This window comes from Cetorhinus maximus, chromosome 26 (assembly GCF_964194155.1).
Source record: "Cetorhinus maximus chromosome 26, sCetMax3.hap1.1, whole genome shotgun sequence".
Classification (NCBI taxonomy): domain Eukaryota; kingdom Metazoa; phylum Chordata; class Chondrichthyes; order Lamniformes; family Cetorhinidae; genus Cetorhinus; species Cetorhinus maximus.
This window is the reverse complement of record NC_135904.1, coordinates 12,232,626-12,256,365: the sequence shown is the minus strand read 5'-3', so window position 1 is coordinate 12,256,365 and position 23,740 is coordinate 12,232,626. Positions and strand designations below refer to the sequence as shown.

Sequence of the window (23,740 nt, the reverse complement as noted above, 5' to 3'; positions counted from 1 at the left end):
CAATCGGACAGAGTCAACATGGTTTTGTAAAAGGGAAATCATTTTTAACCAATTTATTGAGTTCTTTGAAGGAGTCACATGTGCTGTGGATAAAGGGAACCAATGGATATACTGTACTTAGATTTCCAGAAGGCATTTGATAAGGTGCCACATCAAAGGTTATTGTGGAAAATAAAAGCTCATGGTGTAAGGGGTAACATTGGCATGGATAGAAGATTGGCTAGCTAACAGGAAACAGAGGATAACCATAAATGGGTGGTCTTCTGGTTGGTGGGATGGAACGAGTGGTGTGCCACATGGATCAGTCCTGGGGCCTCAATTTTTTACAATTTATTTAAATGACTTGGCTGAAGGGACAGATGGTATGGTTGCTAAATTTGCAGATGACACAAAGATAGGTAGGAAAGTAAGTTGTGAAGAGAACATTAAGGAGGCTACAATGTGACATAGGTTAAGTGAGTGGGAAAAGATCTGGCATATGGAGTATAATGTGGGCATGTGAATTGTCCATTTTGGCAAGAAGAATAAAAAAAGCACATCTAAGTGGTGAGAGATTGAAGAGCTCAGTTTCAGAGGGATCTGGTTGTTGCATGAATCACCAAAGGCTAGTATGCAGGTACAGTAAATAATTAGGAAAATTGATAGAATGTTATCGTTTATGTGAGGGGAATTGACTACAAAAGTAGGGAGGTTATGTTTCAGTTGTACATGGCATTGGTGAGATCACATCTGGAGTACTGTGTACAGTACTGGTCTTATTAGGAAAGATGTAAAAACGTTAAAAGCAGTTCAGAGAAGGTTTACTAGACTAATACCAGGAATGGGTCAGTTGCCTATGAGGAAAAGTTGGACAGATTAGGCTTGTATCCACTGGAATTTAGAAAAGTAAGAGGTGACTTGATTGAAACCTTTAAGATCCTTGGGGGTCTTGACAGAGTTGGATGTGAAGATTATGTTCCCTCTTGTGGGAGGATCTAGAACTGGGGTCATGGTTTAAAAATAAGGGGTTGCTCATTTAAGACAGATGAGGAGAAATTTTTCTGAGGGTCATGAGTCCTTGGAACTCCGTTCCTCAAAAAGCAATCGAGGCAGGGTCTTTGAATATTTTTAAGACAGAGCTCAACAGATTCTTGATAAACTTTCACCCCCTTGTTAATCAGGGGTAGGCGGGAGGTTGCAATCAGATCAGCCATGATCTTATTGAATGGCGGAGCAGGCTTGAGAGGCTGAATGGCCTACTCCTGCTCCATGTTTCTATGATGCCCCTATTTTTAATCCCAGGATCCTCTGCTTTATTATCCCAAAACATTTGAGATGCTTTATTGCATCAGTCTTTGGAACAGATTTTAGAGATGGGGTAAGCATAGAATTGCTGCTTTTGGGATTCTATCAAGTTCCTGAGAGACACTGACTGCTCCGGTTATAGAGGTTCAGTTGTTAGTTGAGAATGCAATGAGTCATGGCTGTTTAATGGATGGTTAAGTATTATCCAATTGGGTAATGAATCTTTACTTTCCAATGGGAAAGTGTGCTGCAAGGGTGGACATGCAGGCTGACCAATGATTGAAATGGGGATGGGATGGTTGAAAGCAGGAGACTAGAGCAGTGAAACCTCCAGGAATACATCCAATCAGAGTTGGCAACTCTACAACAAGGTCAGAATTAGGTTTCTGACTAGGTTAATATCTTTATGGAAATTATTTTTGGGCAATAAAAATAAAACCACCTGTAGGTTTTCCTTCCCTTAGCAAAAATTAATTTTTTTGTAAAATAGTCAAAAAGGTCCATCACTGACATTTCCAGTTTTTTCCCCAAAGTAGTTTAGCAGTAGCAAGTAGTGTGACATCATCTAGTGACAGATAACTACTCACAATCTCCTAAAAGCAGCTTGTAGTAAAAAGGGGAAAAACTCAGCTTTACATTATGTCCTTACTGATGTAAAACAGAGGAGGAATTAGATTCTGGAGGATGATTTATATATTTAAACCGCATGTAGCATAATGTCAGGTAGTAACATATCCATTGGCACTTGGGAATTTTCCCCACAACAGCCACCTAATTGTAATAATTTAATATTCTGATTCCATTATGAATTACTTCAGCTGCTGTAGAGAAAATAATGAAGCACAGTAGTTGGTAAGTGTTATCACTTAAGTGATATGTAGATTTTCTTGTTAACATTGCACATTTCAACGCCCTTGTGTCCTGCTATCATCTCAGCCATATTAAAAGTCAGCACAGATTTGATAAAGGAATGTCATGCTTGACTACCTTGATTGAGTTCTTTGAAGTAACGGGAAAAGTTAATTGGGCAGTATGGTGATCTGTATATGGACTTTCAAAAGGTGTTTGAGCACACAATTGACTTATTAGCAGAATTAAAACCCATGGGATTAAAATGATAGTGGCAGCACGGATACAAAATTGGCTGAGGGTCAGAAAGCAGAGTAGTAGTGAAAAGTTTTCAGACAGGAGGGAAGTATATTGTGATGTCCTCCAGGGGCCTGTATTCGGACCACTGCTCTTTGATATATATTAATGATATGTATTTATGAGGTGGACTTGGGTATATAGGGCATAATTTAAAAGTTTGCAGATATGAAATTCAAATGTTGTAATGGAGGATAGTGACAGACTTCAAGATGACAATAGGGGGTAAAATGGGCAGACACATTGTAGATTAAATTTAACACAGAGAAATGAGTTATACATTTTGGTATGAAGAATGAGGAGAGACAATATGAACTAAATGGTGCAATCTTATAGGAACAGAGAAACCTGGGGCACATGTGCACAAATTTTTGAAATTGACAGGAAAATTTGAGAAATCTGTTTTTATATTTTAAAAAAAATCTTATTAGATCCTGTCAACCTCAACTGGAGGGTTGTTCAAATCTGAGCACTGCACTTTAGCAAGGATGTGAAGACCTTGGTGAGAGTGCAAAAGAGTTTTACTGGAATGGTACCAGGGATGAGGGACTTAGTCTTCTCTGTTCTTAGAGCAATTCTAGCTTCCCTACATAACTAAGAGGAGATTTTATAGGGTAATTCAAGGTCATGAATGGTTTGAAATAGCATAAGCCAAAACATTTTAGTGGCAGAAGGATCAGTAACTGGAGAGGACAGATTTAAGATGAATTGGTGAAAGAGCCATGGATGACATGGGGAACCATTTTTTTATGCAAGTTATTGTGAATGCATTACCTAAAAGGGTGATGAAGCAGGTCCAATATTAACATTCAAAAGGGAATTGGGTAAATTCTTGAAGGGGATATATTTACAGAGCTATGGGAAAGAGCGGGGAGTGGATAAATTGGATAGATCTTTCAAAGAGCTGACACAAATGACGGGCTGAGTTATACAGCACACAAAGAGATCATTCTATGGTTCTAAATTTGCCTAGGACATAGGCTTTTCAACAGAAGAAACTGGACCAAATTCTACATGGTTTGATTGCCATTGCTGTAGTTGCTGTGCTTGATAATTAGGAAATTGGGTAACAAACCTGTATTGCCGGGCTATGCCCAAATGCAAAGCTCCAGCTTCTTGCCCTTGGCACTTGAAAATGCTGTCTGATGTTGCTACTGCTTTAAGTGTATGCTGCAAGAATGACTAATAATATTGTGCTGCTGCTGATGGGAATCTAAAACATTTCTACAGTTTTTGCTGAAGTGCATGAGAGTCTCAGTGCAGGATGGTGTAGCAGGTGATTTCACCCTAGATGCTGGTTTTAAATTCAGTTAAACTAATAGACTACGTTTCATTTATGTTACTTAGATGTAGATGTAAGGATTTAAATGAATAAATGTGGGCAGCTTGCATTCAGTTCTTAGGAAATTAGTACACATTCCTAACCTTCCTATCCTTCATTTGGCAATCCTGTGAGTAAAGAGGACAAGAATAACATGTTGAGAAATAGAAGTGACTTACTGCTGCACTAGTTGGTGTTCCGGTGGAAGACACGTTGGGGCATTATAGAGGACGTCTTGCCCTGCATCTAATCTGAGTCTGAATGTTTGATTTTATAGAAGCAAAATATTGCAGATGTAGAAATCTGAAATAAAAGCAGAAAACGGTGGAAATACTCAGCAGGTGTGACAGCATCTGCGGAGAGGGAAAAAGATAATTGAACTGAAATGTTAACTAACTCCGTTTCTCTCTCCACAGATGCTGCCACACCTGAGTATTTCTAGCATTTTATGTACTTCACTTTACATTGGGCAAAAAATTTGGCAAGTTTCATTTTCCAGCATTGATCTTGGTTCATAGTAACAACAATAAATCTTTTGAGGGCAAAGGGGACAGAGCAAAATTTAAATGAGATAATTGATATCGGGAGCTGATCTACATTGGTTCCGGCTTACTTCAGTTTGTCAAACTTGTCCGTTCAGTTTTATAAGCTTAACTCTACTCCCGGGACTTTACTTAAATTAAGGGAGCAGTGTAAATCAGGGGAGTACTGTATTGTCAGATGTTGTATTTGGATTAAACTTTCAATTAAAATCATAAAAATCCCATGATATAATTTTAGAAGGGCAATACCTGTCCCTAGCCACGACCACCGAGGAGCAGCTTGCTTGATCCATTATTTCAGTGATAAAAACAAAAAGCTAAAAGCTACTGCGGATGCTGGAAATCCAAAACAAAAACAGAAACAGAATTACCTGGAAAAACTCAGCAGGTCTGGCAAAACTCGAAACGTCGACTGTTTTCTTCTCCGCCGATGCTGCCAGACCTGCTGAGTTTTTCCAGGTAATTCTGTTTCTGTTTTCCATTATTTCAGTGTTGGATAGCTCTTGCCAAGAGCCGGTAGAGGCATGATGTACCGAACGGCTATCTCCAATGTAGTCCTACATTAATGCAGACACTGTACGCCAGAAAGTACTGTATGAGCTATAAATAAAAACAGAAAAGTGCTGGAAAAACTCAGAGATAAAAACAAAAAGCTGAAAGCTACTGCGGATGCTGGAAATCCAAAACAAAAACAGAATTACCTGGAAAAACTCAGCCGCTTTGGTAGCATCTGTGGAGCGAGAAACAAGAGTTAACGTTTCGAGTCCAATAGAACTTTTTACGAGCCAAAGAAGTCATATTGGACTGGATAAGTTAACTCTGTATTTTGCTTTTTATATTACTGTGTTAGTTACTACGTTAGTTATAAAGTGCCATAGAAATGCAATAGCTTCCTGTTCCGCGTCTGTATCATTAGGATGTTGCAGTTTGAAGCTGGCGGGCAGGGGGTGTGACGGATAGACGCTGCGTGGTCACGCCAGGTTAAGGGGGCGGGGGCGCGTGCTCGGGCTTCGCGTACGTGCGCGGGCACGCGCTGCATCCGGGTTCCCCGGGAGCCCGTCTCTCCCTGTGTGTGTGCGCGGCGGCGGGAAATGGCGCCCGAATGCTGGCGAGTGTAAACAGCGAGCGAGCGGCGGCCCAGCGACACGGAGCGGCCCGGGGCCTCCCGGACACACGGCCCCCAGCCGGCAGCCCGGTAAGCCGTACTCGCGGGTGGGCGGGAGGAGGAGGCGGGGGCGGACTCGCTTTTCTCCACAGCTTCTACACTGCGCCTCCCGCTCCCCATCAACTGACAAAGGAGAGACCGGGGGTGGTGGGGGGGAGGGGGTGGCCTTCTCCCAACGCCAACTCCCCCACCCCGCCACCGACCCCCGGCAGCTTCGTCCGTGGAGCAAAGCTACTTTAGGCCGGGGATGTGCTTTAGGCCTTGGGGTTTCTCAGTGCTGGGGGGAGGGGCTGGGTAAAGGCCCTCAAGGCGGCGGGAGGGGACTCGGTTGCTGTGAGCCCAAGGCCGGCAGTTGCTCGGGGTCTACGATAGGCCCTGGGCTCCTAGTTATAGATTTAACTCACGCCCGCCGAGTGATGCTTACACCCGCATATAATACACACAGGCCGCTCGCTAATTAGTTACCGGAGGGAGGGAGGAGGAGGGGAGCGGGGGGGGGAAGCGATTATATCCGAAAGACAGATTTGTCCCTCCCTCCCTCCAAGGCACCCCGGCCCCCCTCCAGGTGCCCCTGCCCACACTGCCCGAGCTCAGACACTTGCCAGTGATCACCCTTAGTCCCCCCACCCTAGGCCCTTTCAGATGCCCTGAGGCATTTCTCCCCTCCCCTGGCATCCTTCCTCCCTCTGTCCAGTTGCCCCAGTCACCTGCCTCTCCTCCAAAGATACTCAACTCTTCCAAAATGTCCCGCCCTCCAGAGTTCGTCATCCCCTGATGCCCCTCCCCAAGCCAAGCCACTGCCAACCTCCCTGACACATGTAACCCCATTAAAGAACAACTTATGTGACTTAAACAAAATGAATGCACAGTATTTCTCTTATAGTTCGCATGTATCTTGCCTCCTTGCACGAATACAAGTTTCGTTGTTGTACATCAGAATGTTAGTATGTTTAGAATTCACTCATACATCTTAATGTTTGGTTTGGGGCATTTAAAATGTTCAGACTGCTATCTGACGTGATGTTGGCATGGTGAAATTTAGCAAGAGCTTATAACAAATAGTTGGATAATAAGTAAATGCAGGCAAAGTACAGCAGATTGATTAGCATCTGTAAATAAAAGGAGATGGTTAATCTTACCAGTATGGACCTTTCCTCGGAAGTCCTCGTCAGAAGATTTGACGTTTAAAAACTTATATTAATCTCTGGTGAAAGCTATCTAAATAATAAAAGTCTTCAATTATATTGTTTGCTGTTCTGATTTTCACTGGATTTTAGCAATATGTTTATTTTTTGAAAGGAAAAAACCTTGCCCGTCTTATCAGTAAGTGGTCTAGTCAGTCTATGAGCAAGTACTGGGGGACATCTCTTCCTCAGAAATGGGGTTGCAGTCAGCTACATTTATAATGGATGACAGAAACTCATTTAGGAGAATTATTTCAATAGTCAAATGATCATTTCAAGCATCTTCTTAAAATGCCTGCAGGTCTCCTGTTTCTCCTGTATCCCCAAGGTACCCACTATGTCATGCAGAAATCAGCTGCTTTGATATTTTACATTCACTCAACACACTGACTGGCACAGAAGCTTGTTTGAACAGGCTGGCTGTAAGGTTATCAGCCCCATCATGCTTGTCTCAATGGAGCTTCTAATTTTAAAATCACCTGGTCTGATCCAACAGCTGATTTTGGGCTTCCTCCGTTAAAAACTCAAAACGTTGGAAACCAGGTCAGCGCAGACTGAAAGCCAAATGGCAAACTGTCGTACCTCTGAAAATTAGCTGCCAAGGAGGCTATGGCTGCATTTCATTGCCTATCCCTAGTTACTCAAGAGAGACATGGTGATTGACCTTTATATGGCTGAATGGCTTGCTTTGTCTCTAAAGAGGATCTTAGCAGGTACGTTAACATCGTGGTTATGTTACTTGACTAGTAATCCAGAGACCTGGACTAATGGTTCCAGAGACATGATTTTAAATCTCACCATGGCAGCCAGGAATTTAAATTAATTAAACAACTCTAACATTTTAATAGAAGCTTGCATCAGTAATGGTGGAACTACTGTATTGTTATAAAAATCCATCTGGTACACTGATGTCCTTCAGGGAAGGAAATCTTCCATCCTTACCTGGTCTGGCTTCCATGCGACTCCAAACCCACAGCAATGTGGTTGACTCTTAGGGGCCCTCTAAAATGGTCTACCAAGCTACTTGGTTGTATCTCAAGGGCAATTAGGGATAGGCAATAAATGCTGATTTTGCCCCGTTACACGAATGAATAAAGAAAGAGGCCACCATATAGCATGAGATTGGCATTACACCTAGGGTTCCCTTTCCTGTTAATGACAATTTGGCAGCCTTCTGGACTTTTCTTCCAACACACACCAGATTTATGGAACTTAATTTCACAAAGTGCCATGGTGTGATTTGACTTGTATCCAGTACCATAACCACTTCCATACCGATGAGGCCTAGGAATTTTACTGTTGGCGTGCAGCCAAGTGCATGGGACCTGAACTTGAAGAATATAAAGGCAGTAACATAATATAATGCCCATGTCATAATGGGCAAAACACTCATGGACAAAGCAGGTTGATGTTTACTGCTTGCAGCATATAGCATGGGCTGTGTTGTATATATTCTAGTCTCTTTTCCAGCTCACTTGGATAAAACAAGTGTGAACCTATACCGCTTATCCTGCTTACTGTTCAACAAGAAACATCCTGGATTTGAAGTTTTTACTCTGTATTTGACGAGGTTTTGTGTATCCCAAGCAATACTTTCTAGTTTCACAAGCAGGAGAAATGGGATGTCATGCATAACAGGGTAAATAAGTGTGCATTGGAAGGTTTAGTTGAATCAGTCTTAGTTTATACAGAGCAATGAATCAATGCGAGTAGAATACCCGTGGAATCATACAATACAAAATTAGGCCATTCTCCCCATCATGCCAGTGCTAGCTCTTTGGTAGAGCTCTCTGATTAGTCCCACTACAGTGCTCTTTTCCCATAGACCTATAATTTTTTTCCTTTCAAGTATTTATGTAATTCCCTGTTGAAAGTTACATTTGAGTATTGAATCGTACTACCTTTCAGGTAGACCTGGTTTGACAGACCTGACAGCTGTGCTCACTTGATTTTCATTAGAGAATAGAATTAAGATTCAAGGTCTGATTTGATATCCATTTCACAACATAAATGTAAGTAATAGATGCTGTAAAGACTCAGTGATTCACCTGGGCTCCAGCCTTAGAATCATTGTGCCACTTTGCCATCCTTTCAGCCTGAGCTGTGCTCTGGATTTGTGTCACAAGAATCTAGATCGGGACTATCCAAATTATTTACAGCTGTTGCAAGGAAGCATTCATCCTATCATTGTGGGCTATATTTACATTTGGATTTCAGTCACAGGCAATATTGTTAATACACTGTATTGTTCAGCTACTCCTCTCCACGTTTTTCCCCTAAAACTTGGAAACACATGAAGAGCATTTTAATTGTGTTTTCTTAATATAGATTATAATGTGGTTTAATTTCCACACTACATGTCGTTCCTCAGGCAAGAAGTTGGTGTGGTGATTTTTCTCAATGCTGTTCCCTTTTTATTCTTTTATGGGATGTGATGTCACTAGCATTTGTTGGCATCCCTAACTGCCCTTAAACTGAGTGGCTCTCTTGGCCATTTCAGAGGGCAGTTAACCAACCACATTGACTGTGGGTCTGGAGTCACAAGAAGGCCAGACCAGGTAAGGATGGTAGATTTCCTTCCTCGAAGCACACTAGTGGACTAGATCGGCTTTTACAACAATTGATGATAGCTTCATGGCACCATTACTGAGACTAGCTTTATATTCCAAATTTATTAATTGAATTTAAATTCTACCAGCTGTCGTGGTGGGATTTGAACCCATGTCTACAGATCATTAGCCTGGGGCTGTGGATTAGTAGTCCAATGCATTACCACTATGTCATTGCCTCCCCAGAATCTGCTGTTGGGGATATTCTGATCAATTTGCCATTCAATTCTTTCTGCCAACCCTGATGACCTAGCTGAGATTAGAATTTTGTAGCCAGACTTACAGAATAAAAGCATTTCCTGGGTTATTAAGTATTGTTATTTATCATACTTTATTCTGTTACAAAGGCAAAATACTGCAGATGCTGGGAATCTGAAATATAAACAGAAAATGTTGGAAATATTCAGGAGCTCAGGCAGCATCTTTGGAGAGAGAAACATAAGTTAGCGATTCAGGTTGATGACCTTTCATCACCAGTCTGAAACGTTAACTCTGCTTCTCTCTTCACAGATGCTACCTGACCTGCTGAGTATTTCCAGAATTTTCTGTTTATATAAGATGAAAGCAAAATACTGCGGATGCTGGAAATCTGAAACAAAAACAGAAAATGCTCTGAAGAAGAGTCATACAGTCTCAAAACATTAAATCTGTTTCTCTCTCCACAGGTACTGCAAGACCTTCTGAGTTTTTCCAGCATTTTCTGTTTTTATTTTATGTTTATAGTTTACTTTGTTTTTGACTTGATAGTTGAGGACAAGTTTTTAACTAGCACTTTGATTTTTCCTTTTATGGGACCATTATGATACCCTTGACCTATGATTCTTAAAGTCCGTCCTTTTTAAAAAAAATACTTCAGAATGCTTAACAGATGTTACACATGTCTCAGTACGTTTTTTGACTGGGATTGAATGTTCTTAATGATACAGATCAGAATATCTTTTATTTTCATAAAAGAGGAAATTGTGCACTGGATATTTTAATTGAAAATGAAAATGTTTGCCGAGAGCACTTGATTTTAAAAATAAATGATGACCACTACTTACTATTCATTTACAAGATGCATTTTTGCTGGGGAAAGTTTTTAATTTCAAAAGAACTTAAATATCTCACAGGGTAGTAAAGCCTTCGAAATGCAGCCCTCTTTTTGTTATTGTGAATTTGCATCCTTTTGGGTCTCAATTTTCAGACTTTCTACAGAGGAACAGTTACAAGATGCTTAATATTGGTTGAGGTAGTTTGAGGATTTCCTCGCAATATGTTAAAAGTTGCTGCTGTTAAAGGCAAGGCTGTATGTGAATTGTACGTAGTTTAATATTCAAAGTTTAAAAATCAAAAAACTTTTCTTAGAAAAATTGTTGTCTTCAGAGTGAAATGTTGCATCATGGGCATCCCTGAGCTCAAAATCTAAGATTGTTTTACTGATGTGATTTGTAAATTTAACAGTGAATCACTAAAGGTAAGAATACCAAGCAGCGCACCATGATCCCGATAGCATCTCTTCCCTTCATGAACTCCAGTTGCCTCCCCCACCAGCTGATACCATTGTTTTTATGTTGTTCGATCAGTACTTTCTCTCAAACTCTGGAACTCCCTTCCTAAACCTCTTGGCCACTCTGTCCTCCTTCAAGACACTCTGCCCTCCTTTAAGACGCTCCTTAAAATGCACCTCTTTGACCAAACTCTTGATCGTCTGCCTGAATATCGCCTTGCGTGGATCGATGTCAAATCGCACCCCTCTTTAACCGTGTTAATTGCAAATTGTTGTTTCAAAGAATCTTGGGCTGTATTTTCTCCTTGACCCTTCTGCATTGATCTTTGGTAAACTGTGGAAAGAGGGCACCAAAGTAATGATTCAGTTAAACTGCAAAAGCAAATTTAGGACTTTGTTAGCATTTACAGACACGGATTAAAGTAATAAATTAACAACGCAATTATTCCTAGTAATTTTAGTTTATATTTACCATTGCACATGCAATGTGATAGAAGGGTTACGTGTGAAAATAATGAAGGTAGACAGTGTAAAGGACCTTCACCTGTGTCATTCAGTATTAGAAACTTTTCTGGATGTGGTTTACTGAAAAATTATTATAAGTGGATACTCAGGAGTGTTCAAACAGTAAGTAGTTGAATGAAAGTGGCAGATGAGCTTAGGTTTCATAGTTTACAGTCATTAGCCTAAACTCGGGGTTCGGTGGAACATGGGCTCTGAATTTGGTTGAAGCCTGTGAATGAGATATTTGCTTTATTTATAACTAAAGTTGTGACATGGAGACAGTAGAATGGGGGGAGCAGTATACAAATAGAGAGGTCATTCATCATTTTAAATAAGTCTTGATTTTTTTTTAGCATGGGCTAAAACACAGACTGTTGGTGAGGTTCATATTGTAATGTGATTGTATAATATTAATTGATGGGTTATTGATGGAGATTAATAACAAGAAATATTGATCAATAGAAGGTTCAATGGTGTGCATGGATCAGTGGAGAAATCTCCTTCATTGTGTACATTAGATTTTGATGAGGAAATCTAGTGTTGTTGGTAAAGCTATTAAGCACTTCTTACACTTGTAAGGAACATGTTTGGGAAAAACAGAATTGAGCTTGTTAATTTCTAATTAAAACAGGAAAAACTCGGCAGGTCTGACAGCATCTGCGGAGAGCAACGCAATTAACGTTTCGAGTCCGTATGACTGTTCAACTGAACTAAGGAAAAATAGAAGAGCGTTAGTTCTGTTGAAGAGTCATACGGACTCGAAATGTTAACTGTGTTCCTCTCTGCAGATGCTGTCAGACCTGCTGAGTTTTTCCAGGTATTTTTATTCTTGTTTTGGATTTCCAGCACCTGCAGTTTTTTGCTTTTATCTAATTAAAACAGCTTCAGTTGCAGTAACAGCAATCTGAAAATTAATGTTTTTGCATGTTTTTAATTTGATGTGTAGTGAGTACAGAATAATCAACTTGCTGCCCCCGAGCACAGGAATTTTTCAACAGTTTTGAATTTGTGTGTACATTTTATCTGCTATTCCGGATCGAAGCCCAATTTTGCTATCTGCATTTTTCGGCCCTTCATGGAGCCCCACTTCTTGTTTCAGCCAATCATGTTCTACAAGTTCTCTCTGTCTCACCTCACTACTTTGACCAACCCTCTGGGCACCCCTCAAATTTCCTACTTTGGCTCAGTATCTGTTTTCCTTAAGTGTCTACAACAAGCCTTGTGACGTTTTTCTACCATAAGGTGCAATGTAAATGTAAGCTTTTTTATTGCTGCTAATCATGCTGCTCCACTGCTGTAGCGTTCTGCTTTGCAAATTGCTAGAAATATTTCTAATGCTGGTTTTCTGATTAATAAGTTGCTGCTGGCGCCTGTACAGGATTCCCAGAGCCTTAATCCATAGTGTGAAAGAGCACTGTAATGACTAAACCCTAATGAGTAAAATTCACCATATTTCTAGTGACCTACTTTTTTGCCACCTCCTCTCCCATGGTTTCATGCAGACAACTGCAATTTTAGATAGTTCAGAGACTGCTGCAGTAGTGTTGCAAACCCATGAGAAATCTGTTTACATATTTGATGTGGTTGTATTGTATAATTTAGAGTTGGCTTAGAATATATGAACCCTTTTAAGCATTGTAAACGTTAAGTTGAAAGTAAATATCTTTCCAGTTTTTGGTGCTGAATTGAAATGAAATCTTTTTGCAAAGGTTAGACATACTGCAGAATGCAGTAATTGCGTTGCTCCTGTTAGCCTTTCTGTGTGTGTAGCAGAATTAGTGAAGGAATGGACTTTTGTGCAACCCTTACCTCCTACTGAAGCTGTAGAAGAAAGTTGAGAGAGTTCAAAATGGAAATACTGACTCAGAACAAAAAAAAACAGATCCACTGGGATTGGGCCCCATTTATAAAGTTGGGAGAATCCCTAATCTAGAACACATTTTTCAATTGTAAGAGAAGCTCATTTTGCTTTAGGATTTGCAGACCAGAGTATTAGTTTTCACATCGAAATTACACTATCTGGGCTGTCAGGTTGCTTAGAAATGGTAATAAATATTAAGGCTGGCAAAACCTCTGCTTCTATTTGGGGTAGAAGCATTTTTGTTGGAGAGTGGCTCGCGTTGAAACTTTGCCCCCCCCGTGTTACAATCTGGTGTTGATACCCTGACCTTATTTTGCAATCATGCTTAATGGCAGCCAAATGCTTTCAGTTGGCTAAGTTGCAATAAGGCATTTCTATAGTCTCCTCTTCCCACTCATTTTGATAGTAAAAGTTATTACAATATTCGATGTAATTGAGTTTTTGTAGTACTACATTGAAACAAATGTAGATTGTACCTCAGGATAAGGGTCTCTCTCTCTCTCACCTCTCTGAGCGAATTAGATCCCTTACAAGGCGTACCTCCAACCTCCATGGTTCATGCTCACTTTAAATATGTTGGTATTTGGAGAACCTGGTGAAATGAATCTCACCTGAAGTCACTGACATTCAACAATGGGGCAGATGCCTAAGTAGCCATTCTTTACACATGAACCATAACTAGAAGTGTTGCAGGGTACCAAACCATGGATAGCATTGCAGCTGAGTTTCTCTTCCATCTGACACCTGTGATCCCAGAACATTTTATTTTTCTCTTCCCTTCTGATAGCTCAAGCCAGTTGTGGCACAACTACTGCTGGCAGATGTTATGTGACTCCTTAGTACTTTACCTGTTGGTTCTGAAGAAATCATTTGAGCTTTTTTTTGCACTGTGACCTGCTTCCTATGAAATTGGAAATGGGTCAAGGCTAAAGCTTCCTGGATCCATGTGTTTCTTGGGTTCAAGTGTACATATTATGTTAAAACTTATGCTGGCAGGTACAGTGACACCACATTGGACTAGTATAGCAGTGTTCACTTAATCTTGCTATCATCTTGGTAATGCTAAGACATCCTGATATAATGCATATTCTTGATGTTATAAACAATCATACCGCCGACCTGTTAGCCCTACATTTGCCACAACATTTCTGTATCTCCACCTTTGATGTCCTTATTCTCAGCAAAGCCTTGGCTTTCTCTCATCATGATCATTCCTCTTGTATGGCTCCTATCTTCCCAAGTGCAAGGAGTGCACACTTGCATGTATGAGGTGCACAATTTGTTTAGCTGTCTATCACCAGATGCCCATTATCCCAGGGTTTTTTTGGAGAGCAAAGATAACTCTCTCTGACTTCCTTTATCCATGACCAACCATCCCCTTAAACTCCTCTTCACCCTCACCTCCAGCAAATGAGAAGTTCATGGACTTCTTTCTCACTAAGATTGAAGCTGTCTGTTCTGCTTCCCCCCCCTTTCCCCTCAGCAGGTCTAACAGCATCTGTGGTAGAGAAACAGAGTTAATCTTTTGAGTCTGTATGAGTTCTGGTACTTTTTAAGTGCGGTCACTGTTGATAGCCAATTTGTGCGTAGCAAGCTACCACAGCAGCATTGTAATAATGGCTTGATAATTGTGATGTTGATTGAGGATAAATATTGGCTAGGACATCAAGGATAATTCCCTTGCTCTTAAATAGTGCTATGAAATCTTTTATATCCACCTGATAGGGCAGGCTTGGTTTAACATTCATTCCAAAAAGATTGCACCTCCAAAAGTGCAGCACACCCTCAATACTCCACTAGAGTGTCAGCCTGGAGCTTTGTGCTCAAAACTCTGGAGTCAGATTTGAACCCACAACCTCCTGACTCAGACAAAAGTGTCACCAACTGAACCACAGTGACACTTGTGAGGAGTGAAGACGCTTGTGAAGCAGTGTGTACCATTTACAAGGTGCTTTTCAGCATCTGGCCATGCTTCCTTCGACAACATCTTCCAAATCCACAAGCCCTACCACCTGGAAGAACAAGGGGAGCAGACATATGAGAACACCATCTGCAATTTCCCATCCAAGCCTCACAACATCCTGACTTGAAACTATTTTTTTTCACTGTCGCTGGCTCAAAACCATGGATCTCCCTTCCTAATAGAACTGTGGGTGTATCTGCACCTCATGGACTTCAGTGGTTTATGAATGCAACTCACCACCACCATCTCAAGGGCTGTTAGAATTGGTAACAAATGTTGGCCTTGCCATTGACGCTCACATTCCATGAACGAATGAAAAAATGCATCTGATGACTTTACTGTACTTCAAAAGGAATTGGCGCTTGTTGGAGTTGGTGCCATAGTGGTGCTATCCTCTGGAGAGTCGCCTTGTGTTATTTAACAGTGGGTGGCACACCGGCTGAGTAAATGTCACCATAGCACTTTACAGTGGAGGGTGGGGGGTCGGTCGGTCGGTCGGTGGTGAGTAGATGGTCACTGGATTGCCTTGAGGAATGGTAGGGCTGGCTGAATTTGCCCAATGAGCCTTGTGTGCTTCCTCCTGTCGCTGGGATCACTTAACTTGGGACAGACTGAGGATAGAGTATCAGATTGGGCAGTGTATTTACTAATTTATGAGGGCAGCATGGCTTTATAAAGTTGTTTTAAAGATATAGGCTGATGGTTTAATAGTGACCATTCATCAACAAAACCATTTTGGAGCTAGGAGAAATGACTACTGTATGTTTCTGCCATGACATCAGGTGTAAATGATGTGATGTGTTCACATGGATTATGCAGTTACATCATTGTTTGTTAAACTGTTTTGTTAATAAAACAAGATTTCCCTTCAAGGCAGATAACCCATTTATCATTAGTGGAGTGTTAGCTTTGTGTTGTGGTCTTGTTTTTGCTGTGTATTCAAGCTTATTCAGGTTGTGAAACTCAACAAAAAAAGCTGCTGAGACCACCAGGACTCCACACAAAAATACAAACTTCTACAAAGCAGTCAATATGATTTCCTTTTCTCTTCCTGGGTGGCATGTGATTTGATTCCAGGTCACTGCCAGCTATTTTGTATTTGAGAAAGTCTCCCAAGAACTGGTGTTTTGTGTCTGTCATCTAAGGATACTACTGCTCCACAGCGCTTTGAAATGCCAGTATGCTGTGCTCATCCCTAAAATTGTAATCTCCCACTGTTCGGGCACCTTTCTGTACATCTTATTCTAGACCTTGGTGTTCATAATTTGATGGACTGAGAAGTGAAAGAGCAGTGGGGAGGAGCTTTTAGATTTAGAAACCCCAGTAAAACCTTGTGAGTTATAGATTGTGGATCAAGTCTTTATTCTAACCAAATCAAGGCAGGAGGGTGCTGGTTTTTTTTGTTATAATGTTTTATCAGAGTATTGACGAGCATTTTTTTCACTGGATTCCACTCCTAAATTGCATTGTAATGTTTTGAAATAATTTTATTTAAACTTTGTCAGTAAGTTATATTTAATATTTATATAGAAATCAGCTGTCACTTTGGCAATATTACTTGAAAGTATTTATATACAGCTATATAATATTTAAATATTCAGCATTAGAGAGACCCTGCCAACCCCTTTACCTTTTTAACTTTCAATTTTTGTTTGCGTACAAACTAAAGGCTAGTGGACAGGTACAAAACCATTACAAAGGCTAATAGAACTTTGGCTTTTATTTCAAGGAGGTTGGAATACAAAGTGGTGGGAGTTCCATAGGCGAGAGCATTAAGAGATATGGGACCAAGGTGGATAAATGGAGTGAAGTTACAGATCAGTCGTGTTCAAATTGATTGGCCTATTCCTGTTCCTATGTTCCCATATTCTGAATATAAAAAAAAAACTAGCTGGTCCATCAAGCCTGTCCCTTCCTCCCTCACTCACTCACTTTTCCAGAACCACTTCATCCAATTCAGGGTTGCAGGGAGCTGGAGCCTATCCTGACAGGCAATAGGCACTAGGCAGCGTACACCCAGGACTCCGCCAGTCCAGCACAGGGTGCACACATGCAAGCAATTTACCGTAGCCAATCCACCTAACCAGCATGTCTTTGGACGGTGTCCCATCGCGCATAATTAACCTGCTGAAGCCATTGACGTGGCTGAGTTCTGAAGTTCAAACTAGTAGAAGATAAAGTGAAAACTGCTTATCAGGAAGCTTCAAAAAAGGAGTGATCAACATTTGTAATGGACTTCCAGATAGAGTAGTGAAAATCCTGATATAATTTGAGAAACTTTTAAATGCTGGAGTGGAAGCAGAGGGAATTGTCTTTCAAGATGGATAGATTAAGATGGAACAAGTGCCCTTTATTATCAGCAATTATATTATAATCTTTTTCTTCAACACTAAAGGGGTCAATATAACTGTCAAATTAACCAAAAATAGGGACAGTTTTGTAACACTTGCATTGATATATTCTAGGCCCCAAAAATCTCTGGCCTCATAAGTGTAATGCCCCATTGCTCCAGCCTATCTTGTTGAATGACTGGCTAATTACCCTCCCAGAATTGACAATCTGCAGCATGCTGCCTGCTTGGAATCATGGCTGCGTGTTAATGAGGCTTGGGCTTGTCTATTCCCCTGCCATAAAACCAAGCGTATTCTTTTGGTGAATTGGATTCATGGGATTTGGAATTGCTGGCAAGGCCGGTATTTATTGCCATCCCTCGTTGTCATTGAACAGATAATGGTGAGCCATCTTCTTGAACCACTGCCGTCCATGTGGCATAGTTAGGGAGTTCCAGGATTTTGTTTCAGTGACAATAAAGAAAAGGCAGGATGGTTTATGTCTCAGTTTACCTGCACCCTTTGTCCTAGGTAATGGAGGTCGTGGAAACTCTTTCGAGTTATCAACAGTCACAGATTGCAACTCTTTCGAGTACAATCACAGTTCTTGGTTTCCGGGAGTGGGACATGAACCCACAACCCTCTGATTCAAAGGCGAGGGTCCTATGAACTGAGCCACAGCTGACACCTCTATGTGGAGGTCGTGGAAGGTGCTGTTAATCTTAGGATGTTGTGGCCTTCTAAGGAGACTTGGCAAGTTGCTGCAGTGCATCTTGTAGACGGCACCTGCTGTAGCCACGTTGTGCCAGTGGTGGAGGGAATGTATGTTGGAGGGAGTTGACATTTGCAATAGTTTTATACTCCCATACCTGTAGATAAGTGCGAATATTGGCAAGTTTCTAAGTATATAATTTTAAAAATATATGCAAACCATTCTTCCGCTACTAAGATTGTCCCTCCCATTTTTCTTGTGTCCTGAAGGCATTAACCTAGTTGTTTTTTTTGTGCAAACATCACCTATTTTGATAGTGAGTGAATCACAGGCGTAATCAATCTTGTCCTTACCTGACATTTGCTTGAGTATATTTGAGCCAGGAACGTTGTGTAGTGATCAGCTCTGATTTTTATTTGCTTCTAGCATGGAAGTACTGGAGTTATTAGAGGTACTATTCTAACCCAAGAAGCAACAGAAAATTAACTTGACAAAAGAGACTTGTGTCAGCCAAGCACTGTATGATGATCAACATTTTAAAAAATCAAGTAATAGATCATCTGTTTAATTGTATGCAATTATAATATGTTGACTTGTGTCTGAGGTGTTTCCCATCCATAGTGACTGCTGCACAACTCCTTTTCATAAGCGCAATATACAAAATGCATCTGTAAACAATGCAGCTTTGAGCAGAGCTTGTTTGTCAGAACTGATGAAAGGGCCTCCACCCAAAACATTAACTTGGCTCGTTTTTTTCCAATTGCTGATGGGCTTGCTCCATATTTCCAGCATTTTCTGTTTTTAATTCATATTTTAAGGATTCATTTTTTACGTCAATGCAGATTTTTAATCTGGCACTTCATTTAAATCCCAGTAATTGTATTGGTGGCCCAATTGCTCGAAATATGCCTGAATGCATTCAGCTCTGAAATACGTTTTTATTTTCAATTTTTATTTCTTAAAATTCATTGTTATTCTGTAACCTTTATTACTGAGCTGTCATAGCCAACATTTTCAGTTGGATCAGTTACAATAGTTGATGTCTGAATGCCTGAGAGTGTATTTTACTGGTGCAAAAACACACTAGTAAATTCTTCCACAAAAAGGGAGGGGGGAGGGGTGGAAGAGAGAACAGAAACTGCTCCAGGTATAGGCCGATGAGACCGTGTGCTTTGTTAAGAAGAACTGTGCGCTACATCCCAAACCAAACCTATCAAGAATGGTGTGGCTATTTCCTTTTTAATATTTACTTTTTGTTGCATGTTTTACTAAAACAGGCGGTCAGTGTGCTTTGTGTGTTCTTATGTAAAAGTGTTGGCAGGATCTGAACAAGATTAACTGTGTGTGTGTAGCACACAAATATAAAGGGAGCTGGATTCAAGTTGGGCCTTGCAGGAGTTATTTAATTATAAGCAGCTGTTATGTCACTTTGAATTAAATTGAACAGTAGATGTGAAACACTAAGAATGATCTTTGTCTATGATGCCCTGTGGAGGAAGAAAATGGCAAGTTTTCTTAAGAATTTGATTTGAAACATTGTTTTATGAGTTAGACCAAGCCCTATTTGTCAGCAGCCTTTTACTACATAGCCATATGACAATTAAGTAAAAATTACACTGAATATGTATATTGCGTATACTAATTTTACACACCTGCCTGGCAAACTTGGACAAGAATTGGACAGCTTTTAAAAAATTATTAAGGTTTCTCTATTTCTTACCCCTGCTTTTCTCTATTCCCCTGCCTTTGGCCCACCCCATCCCATCCTAGAAAAGTTACTTGCCCTCATTTCCCTGCATTATTTACTTTTCTCTGACTGGGTAAGTGACTCAGGCCTTCAGTCAGTTCTGCTTTGTGTAAAGCGTGTTATAATGGCTGGGCATGTTTCTTCTCTGGTTTTTTGTTTTGTTTTGGAAAGTGTCTGGCTATCTGCGAGTGATTTTTGTGTGGGTGAGAAGGAAGGGGTGGAAGAATAGTAGCTAGCAGCTTGCATCCTACCATTGTGGTTTATCAAGCTGTTGTTTACAAGAGCTGGCAAAGAGTTTGCACTGCCATTGACTTCCCAACTTTATCTCCTAATTAAATATTCACAAGTAAAACTCAAAGATGAGCTGTATTTTTCCGACTCCTGGATGTCACTACTATAATCCAAGACGACTCTGCTTATTTGTATTCCACTAATAATGCACCCAATGGATCTGCTACCATGGTATTCATGAAACTTGTGTAACCATAACTGTCTAGCAGTGTACAGACCTTAAACAGATATACAGGTGCTTTTAAAGAGTTAATTTGCACAGTATCAATTGTTTTTGATAGGTGCTGTGCTATCTCGTTTGAAATTTGTTAATATTGTACTCTCAAGGTGCTTCTAGATGGTGAAATGGCATAAATTGCAGATTGTTTCAAATATAACTCTATGTTGTGCTAAATATAAGTTGTGCTAAAGACTGATAGTGTGGTTCTGGTGACAGGGATATGCTACTCCTGTTACCACCAGCACACTGCAGTATAAATTAGGCAGTCTCTCTTCTAATAACCCCGAACTATTCTTGAATGCTGAGAGTGGAAGTGGGAAAAACAAGCCTGCTTTTATTGCCTCTCTGACAACCCACATTATCATTTGCAGCATATACATATTGTCAATTAATTAGCTTAGATTTAGATATGTCATGGAAAGCTTTGGTATTCTGGTACTTGCTTGTTTGTCATAAGAAGTTGCAGAGGAAATTCTTAGTGTTTTTCTCATCTGGACACAGGTTTTGTTGATTTGCCTCTTCCATTGAGGTGTAGGTACTGTTCATTGGATGGAGCGACTTGATGGAGCTGGCTTGACTTTTTCACCTTTTTTGAAAGTTGGATAGGTGAAAAGGAGAGAATGACACTCAGAGGCTGCAGGTCTCCATTTGACCATCACTCTCCAGGAACCCCATGAAAATTTAGAAGTGTTAAATCTATTTGTTCACATGGTAATTAAATGCCTTTCATAAAGCCGGTTGCTGCACTTGATTAATCTTGTTGACAGCACTTGCATTGAGTGGATATTTTCATAAATGGTGGACGCAATTCTTAGCACACTCAGGAAGGTTTATCAAATGTTACCCAATCATGGAATCACATCTAATGTTGGACACTGTGTTTTGAGTTTTGCAAGCACGGGCTGATCGGATACAGTTGGTACCTTGCTTATTGCGAACAGTCGAAGGGACATGTTGTTTGACATGATCTGCCAGTCTTTGGGATGTAGGGCCTACATACCTAGCATCGCACCAGCACTGAAATTCATATATCACATTACTCATTTGTGTGATGGGCAGGATGTCTCTTTGCCTTGATGGCAGCACCCTCTTAGTGGCTAACTTCACCTGTTACTCAAATTTTTTTGTCCAACCTTATATGTGATTCCGCGATTGGACAACAATACCGAATAAGCAATACCGAATGTGCTAAGAATTACGCTGACAACCAATTCAAGATTATCAGTCGGGCTCGCAATGTGGTACGCTTGCATGTTCTGGAAGCTACATATATTAATATACAGGGCCCTGTTCTTTGCAGACAGAAAGAACATGTGTACACATTGCACCTGTTTCAACTAAACAAAATAGGTGCCAGCCATTCTCTGGTTCATTCCCAGGGCAGTGCCTGGGCCAATCAGAGTCAACCTTCCTGGTTTGAATTTAAACAAAGCTTTGGCAGTTAACTGTCAATCATCAGTTAATTGGTGTATTCTCCATGGCAAAGCCTCTATCAATCAGAGTCCACTTGCCAACTAATCAGCACTCTCTTCTCATGAAGTACAAATTGTTCCTTTTACATTTGGTATTCTTGCGAATTGTCTTAAGTACAAGATGAAAAGTGTCAACAGCATGTGTATTTTTTTCCAGCAATACTCAAGTGAAACAGGGTTAGGTTATTGGTGGCCAACCTCAGAGCACTTTGGTGTTCTTGTGGTTTCAACTGTTGGCATTGTAACCCATTAACAGCACAAAGCCCTCATTGTATAGCATCTCAACATTTTTATTTATTGATGTGGTAAATGGGGAATCCAGTATGAGCTTATGTCCAGAAAATGTACATCAACTCAAGTGTAGAGAATTGAACGACGTTGCGCTACTGTTGAGCTTCACCACCTTTTGAAAATTCAAATACACAAATGTTAAATGGATGGGAGCTCCCTGGGTGCCCTATGATTAGACAAGAATAGTTTTGAATTTTAGTTTTTAACAGGCAAGTATTATATCTTCTGTGCCTTATGAAGAATATGGTCTGGTGGCTGATAACTCTCGAAGCGTACTGGTGATTATCTAATTTATTATTCTTTTCCTTCCCCCACTTTGTTTAATGAATAGACCCTATGCAAGCGTTGAATAAGCTATCTATGAACATCTACACAGAATTATACAGGCTAAAAGAGGCCCTGTTATCTTTAGGAGTCTTTCCCCCCTAGTTCTAATAACCTGTGTGGATAATACAGGCAGTGTGTTCTTCCTGGAGAGGCAATGACAGTCCTAACTCTGGTATGGTACTGTTTTTCTTCCTTACCCCTTTCTCTCTCTACCCCCCTCCCCTGAGCAGAACTGGGGCTATTGCAAGTAGTAAATCCAAAATCAAGTTTGTTATATTTAATCGTTGGGTGCAGTACTGCAATTTGTCATCCATAGGAATCATTGATCCAGTGTGAAATAATAGTTCTCGAGTGTTATCACTTCTTCTTGCTGCTCCGTTGCTCCAAGTTCTTCCTCATCATTTTTTCCTCAAAATTGGGGATATAATTAGGTATCATATTTAGTAGATTAATGTTTGATCTTTTGACTCTTAAGACTCTTTTTTAGTTGTCACTTTAAGTTTTGTCAGCTTACTATTAAATTATTTGGGGAAGGCTGTCATACCTGTAAGGCAGAAGCACGCACATTGCAGAATGGAGTCAGTGGGGGAGGGAAGAGAGAGAGGTCCCAGATTTTCGAGAAGTTTTATAAATTACTGAATTTATGAAACTATCTTGTACCAAATGTTTGTTTGAGTGCATACCTTTAGGAATTCTACCTGGTACTGTTATGAGGTGTACCATAACATACGGCTCTCAAAATTTGGCTTTAGTACTTCACAGAATCACAGAATTGTTACGGTGCAGAAGGAGGCCATTCGGCCCATCGTGTCTGCACCGGCTCTCTGAGTATTTTAATTTAGTGCCAGTCTCCTGCCCTTTCCCCGTAACCCTGCATATGTTTCTTTTTAAATAATCATCTAATACCCTCTTGAATTCCTCGATTGAACCTCCATCACACTTCCAGGCAGTGCATTCTAGACCCTAACTACTCGCTGTGTGAAAAAGTTTTTTTCTCACCTCGCATTTGCTTCTTTGGCAGAGCACTTTAAAACTGTGCCCTCTGGTTCTCGATCCGTTTACGAGCGGGAGCACCTTCTCCCTATCTACTCAATCCACACCACCATGATTTTGAAAACTTCTGTCAAGTCTCCTCTTGGCCTTCTCCTCTCCAAGGAAAACAGTCCCAACTTCTCCAATCTTTCCTCATAACTGAAGTGTCTCATCCCTGGAGCCATCCTCACAAACCTCTTCTGCACTCTCTCCAATGCGTTCACAACCTTTCCGTAGTGTGGCGCCCAGA

The 23,740-nt window shown here is 40.6% G+C and overlaps 1 protein-coding gene across 3 annotated transcripts in view; it reads left to right on the top strand.

Annotated features, from left to right (window-relative positions):
- Positions 1-5,349: 5,349 nt before the first annotated feature.
- ctdspl2a (CTD (carboxy-terminal domain, RNA polymerase II, polypeptide A) small phosphatase like 2a) overlaps positions 5,350-23,740 on the top strand; it is a 67,860-nt gene continuing 49,469 nt past the window's right edge. For 2 of the 3 annotated variants that reach the window (XM_078530114.1, XM_078530111.1), the window contains exon 1: positions 5,352-5,488. The gene's annotated coding sequence lies outside the window, so the exon portion shown is untranslated. Of the gene's footprint in view, positions 5,489-23,740 lie in introns of all 3 variants that reach the window. The other variant, XM_078530113.1, reaches the window with a different exon arrangement.